Source organism: Clavelina lepadiformis, chromosome 7 (genome assembly GCF_947623445.1).
Source record: "Clavelina lepadiformis chromosome 7, kaClaLepa1.1, whole genome shotgun sequence".
NCBI classification, from domain to species: domain Eukaryota; kingdom Metazoa; phylum Chordata; class Ascidiacea; order Aplousobranchia; family Clavelinidae; genus Clavelina; species Clavelina lepadiformis.
Genome location: NC_135246.1, coordinates 14,540,138 through 14,546,140, shown reverse-complemented (window position 1 = coordinate 14,546,140; position 6,003 = coordinate 14,540,138).

The following is a 6,003-nucleotide window of genomic DNA, read 5'->3' as shown; positions in this document are numbered from 1 at the left end:
TTTCGGATTTTTGGTGAAATACAGGCTTGTTTCATAGCTTTTGATTTTATCTCTGCTAAATTTCACAGAAAAGACATGTTTTGATGTAAGAAAAGTAGACAGTAAACTTTCAGTAGATCACATAAAACAATACAAGAGATTATTAAAACTAAACCTCAAGCACAAAATTTTTCCTTCACAACCACAACAAAAAAATGAAGATTCAAATTTGTGTCTGTTTTCAGATTATGAAACGTACCACAAACACGAAGTCGTATAATCGGTTTATAAAAGTGAAAAAGTTTTTTGCTGCATCTCTTTTCTACTTTTCGAGTTGCGTGACTATGAGTTGCGCCCTAACCTATTTTATTACTAACTGTCATGTAATGTTTCAATCATGAAAGTTCCAATGTAAATTTAACAAATATTGAAAAGAGATGTATATAGGCCTACTTAAAGTACAAACTCAGCATTTTGCTACAACTGCGATATGACTGTTTGGTTTTAACGTACTTCATGCCACACCAGTTTAGGCTAATGGCGATATTTATAGAAGTGGAATCTAATTATGTAATGACATTGTGCGACCTTAACCCTTGTTCTAGGCTTATGCAAATGAAGCCTGGAAGAAAAAATTGAAGTCGGGCGCTTTTATTCTCAGTTAGTTAGTAAAACAACATCATATATAAAACAGGCTTCGTGAGTGCCCTGCCCTTTCTGCATGGTTCTCTGGGTCAAGGGTTCGGGCAGCACGGCAACGCTTTCTAGATCAACAAAAGACGTGTACAAGTTTTTCATAGATGTTTTTCCCCTAAGTACATGTAGAAGTTTCTTGCGTTCATCCGTAACTTTTTTAAGGCCTTGCCAAATGCCTCCGGTAAATCCCCAATTAAGAGCATACAGACGGAAAAAGACGGCTACGGATAACGCAAACCTATGAACCAATTATTTACTATAAGGAGGACGGCGTGGGTGGTAAATATGCGGCCGAGGCAACGCTAAATCTCAACTTAATTCAAGCGTGGCTCGCGCTTGGCGTGACTGTCGTTAGATATCGTCATATTTTTACGCTTTTTGAGAATATGAAACGATGCAATTCTTTCTATTTTCGTTGGCAAATATATCCGGTAGTGCAAAATGAACTGATGAAATACAGTTTGTTGAACTATTTCGTTCTCTTGGGCTGATGTTTTTAGCGACAACAAAAACTTATAACTGTAAAATGTCAAACTTTTCATACTTGTCAAATTGCGAAATTTCTTGAAGTTAATATGTACTTCATTGGCCCAAAGTTGATCTGCTTGTAAGAATAATGATGAAGCGTTTTTGATCTGTTTTTATTTCATAAATGTCATTTTGGTTGGGCAACCGGTTGAAAGGAAACTGTAAATGCTGGTTACATTCGTGTTCAATCCTTGTCTTATATGATTCGGTTTAGTTTAGTTCTTAAGAAATTTAGAAACTTATACAGTGACATGAAATAATGATTAAAGCGAAAAGATCATTTATTCGATAAAGCAGGATTTTTTTATTTATGTGCAGAATAGCGTAAAGAAATCCAGTTATTACAAATAAACGCGATTGGTAGGCCTACGACCGTAACAAAATTTCAGAAGTCTAACTGCGGTCGTGCGAATATGGAAAAAGAAACATGCTTAATAGAGTGCGCATCGCACTATGAAAAGTGACTATGCACAGTAGGTCTATATGTTAACTAATTTAACGTTCGATTCAAAAAACAATTACTATATATTTTACATTAGAATTTCAATAATGGCAAGAATTTTGCAATATCGAAAACCGGTTGGTTGATAAATTATGTCTATGCGCGATATCGTGGAAGACAACCACAACATCTGCTATATCTACAGTCAGCGTTATCTGATCTATCTCAGCGATTAATTACGCGATACATGTGGCATCCGTCCTCCTTTCTGAATCCGCTTTCTTCCTGCTGCTACTGGAATTCAGAAACGCCTCAAACCTTGGCTTCCAGGTGCTCGCATTTCACGGTAATATTTGTCATAATTAATAGAGTTGAACTTGATCAATGAACATCCCCAATTCTTATATAGTGGTTATAAAATCTAACCGCATATATAGTTTCAAAGTTGTATATTGGTTGCAAATATACTGCAAAAGAAGCAAATGTCAAGGCTGCGAGCGGAGTAATATCAACTTATTTTGAAAATTTCTGCGGAAAAAAAACAGCGTTAATTTACAAAGAGCTGTGTGAGAAAGATTATTTTGTGGTATACACAGTTATATGAAATGGAAAAGATCCTAGTTCTTGTTTTTTACTATTATTAAAATCGCGTTATAACAAATCGTCGACGTGGTAGGTCAATATTATATCTGTTTACATGTCATTTAGATCCGATTTTGAACGTTATCCAATGAACGTTTAAAGCATAATTTATAACGCTCTTGATCAGCTGGCTGCTGGCCATTTTAATGCATTCCAAGACTCCCTACAATTACGTGGCGCCGTAACTGGTCTCTGTCCGTTAATTTGTTTGTAGCTGTGGCACTGGGCGATAACAAGCACATGTAGAGGGAGACATTCGACCAATTAGATTTGACTGACGTATGAGTATTGTTTTGGTGACGTCGTTATATTTCATTATACGTGGTTTTTCGTTGTAATAGGTCTATGGAACCAGCATATCGTACACGTAATGAGAAAAGCGACTTTACGATATAAAATAATCTAAGTATATATATCTGACAGTGCGGGTGGCCACTATAGTGTTCTGCTGCCGGTTACTCCTACCGACCGATTTTTCGTTCATGACCTTTCAATTCTGTCGCCATTTTGGCCGATATAGTTGAATACGTTGTACAATTGAAAGCCCCTTTATGCAGTAATTGATCCTTCCACTAACGTATGAACGACAATTTCAAATTTCCGTCTAAATAGCTTTTACTTTTCCGGCTTTTCACGTGAAATCTCCGTTTAAAACATTCGAACAATTTCGCTGAAAAGTCGGTTCCGCGTCACAGCCGGACCTGGACACTAAACACGAAAGATTCCGTTGAATGACGCCATACGTGACGCGCTGAGAGACCGGGAAGGTTTTTAGAATAAACGTTGATGCTGTTGATGACTGATTGAGATTTAGATCGCTACAATTTGTTTCACTTCAAAACCCTCAGTCTTTGACCCCTTGTATTACCCCGGCGTGTGTGGGTTCTATTCCGAAGTATAACGGAAGGCTCTGTTAAAATTTACGGAAAATCTTGTTCACAGATGACTGATGCGCTTCATTGAAGATGATTTTGTTGGGTGAATGCATTCTTGGGTCACTGAAATTCATCTTTATCGAAATAATTTCGGCCAAAAAAGTTGAAAACTAACATCGCCTGAAAACACTCTGCGAGACGACAACCGTGCGTGTTAAACCTAATTTTACCCGGCGGATGTTACTTATCAATATTGCTTTTTTAATCAAAAATATAGAATTGCGCTATAGCATTTTGTAAGAAATACCGGACTAGTAGACAAACTAAATCTAAGAACCACAAGCAAATATAGTAAAGAGCGGCGATAACAGCTATGCATGTCTTGTATAGGGCTTAAATATGAGACTCGCACGCTTTGTATGCAAACCTTTTATTCTAGCCCCTGTTACAAATTTAGTTGTCAAGCACATTTCCAGCAAGATCTTAAAAAAAAGGTATCGTTTAATTTGTGATGACGTTTTTTTCCGAGAGAGTTGTCATCGTTCGAAGGAAACGAGTCCGCCCTGGCACAGTAGCAGTTTTTCAGGTTCTATAATGCGATTTCTCGCTCTACCTCCTCTGACTGGCATCGCTGATCGAAATCGTTCACCCCCTTCGCCCTCCTTTTACTTCTTTCCAATGCCACCCAACAATTCAATCGACGTGGGCTAGGCTTTTTAGTTGGATCAGGCAGTCACCGCTTATAGACCTTAAACGGCAGCTTTATCAGATTCTCTCGAAAACGATTTACGTACAGCAAAGGACTTTTTAAATTGGGAAGCTCCAAGGACGAGCAGATTTTGCTAACTGTATTTGGTTGCTGATTTATGAACTAAAGTTGCGAATGTATTAGGCAGGGATTATTTACTTATTTTACTATATTTAGTATTTAAGTTATTGTCCATGTTTTCATTTCAAGAACCATTAAGAGCAAGATTTTTTTTCTAAAGGTTAAACCTGAACCCACACTTGATATTTTTACATGCTGGTGAATTAAACTGAGCGTAGTGTTTAGCACAAAATTATAAAGTATTTCAAAAGTAGGCCTGACGATATAGTTTACTGCTTCAAAATGGCTGAATAGTTTTCTGTAAATTACCCGATGCGCAAACGCACAATTATGATGAAGCAACAAGCGCAGTGAAATGATTAGCTTGGTTGTGAGAAAAAACTTGCACAGGTTGATGTGCCATCGTTGTATCGATTGTATCAAATGACCACTGAGGACGATCACTTAATCATTCACTCCTTTTCCTTTGCGAAGCTATATTTCATTTTAGATTTTGCAAAAATACAAAACATAAAATGACGCTTAACAAACAAAAATATTTTTTCTTAACTTTAGCTGTAACCGTTTAAATAGTAATAAATAATTCGTAAAACTAATGCCTAATTTTAGTAGTTATTTATAGTGACTTATGACATTGATTAAATGTTTCTAAAATTTAAAACTGTATTTTTCGACTTTCAGGCTAAGAATAACATTTACATCTTTGCTCTTTCTCCATTAAATCGTTACTTTTGTAAGAATATGCGTGTGTCTAATGGAGTTACGCCTCCTATCGAAAAGCTAAACGTTTTTGTTTGACTTACTCATTTTACGCAAAGCTAAACGCTTTTCGCACGTGTATTATTGTAGTTGTCTTGTTTTGCCTCTTGACCGAGTAACTGGATCCGCACTATCTGTTCAAACAAATGGTCGTTGAAAGGTGGGTAAAAAGGACGGCGGCCAAACGAGAATTATCGATATGCTATAGGCTGCTGTTTTAAAATATATTATTATTTTTACTTGTCTTGTAATGCTACATCTTCATATTTCACTTTTGTATCTTTTGGATGGCTCAGTTTTTTTCATCAGCAAATGTTTACTTTAAGTTGTTTACCGGATGGTTCATTTCAGCAGTATAGTTTTAGCAAAGGAATTACGGTAAAGGTTGCATATTTTTATATTTAGACTGTTAGTATTTTTATACAATTTTTTTTCAATTTTTCGCAAATTGATACAAGTTAATAAGAATGAGTTTACCAATACAAAGTAGCATGCAACAAGTTTCTAGCACAACGTATTTTAGGAAAATTTTGAATCTATAAATTGTCGCTATAAAATATATAAGCCGGAAAATGTTAAACCGATATTAATGATAGCTATTTATTTCATATCGGCTCCTATATGACTGGCTAATGTGGGAGTAAAAGTTGATTTTTTAACGTTGGGTGGCTTTTTGAAAATGCATTTTATTGTGTCCAGTAAAAATAACGTACAATATGGCATTACGTCATGCGTGAAGGATCGCCGCGTATGGTACTACATCAACGTCATCCACCCCAAATCAGCGGTTTATTCCTCGACTTCATTGAGAAAAACGGATTAAAGTTTATCTTCGTATTTCCCCTAACCAAGATAACGTTATAGCTGCCACGTCATTTTCGGGCGAGAACGAAAGAGTTTGGCATTGGAGTGGACAACTAATAACGTTGAATTTTTGTAACAATATTTCTTCGGTGAGGCACAGAATAAAATGATGTTATTTGACGTAAAAGTTACCGTTGTAAAAATTTTGGTACATACGTAGGCCTCTATGTGGCAAAAAATTAAGCTTTTTTTCATTTTCTTTTAAATACTTTTAGATTTTTGGTTTTGTTTTGTTGGCGCCCTTGTACCCAGCAAGGAAGCGAAACAAGAATAATATATATAGCAAAAAGCTTGTAACAGAGTAGTTTGAGTGCGTTGACAAAATCAAGCGCATTTTTTCATTGCATGGAGTGATTTCAATTTAAATTCCGAGCTACTTGAGGTCGGTT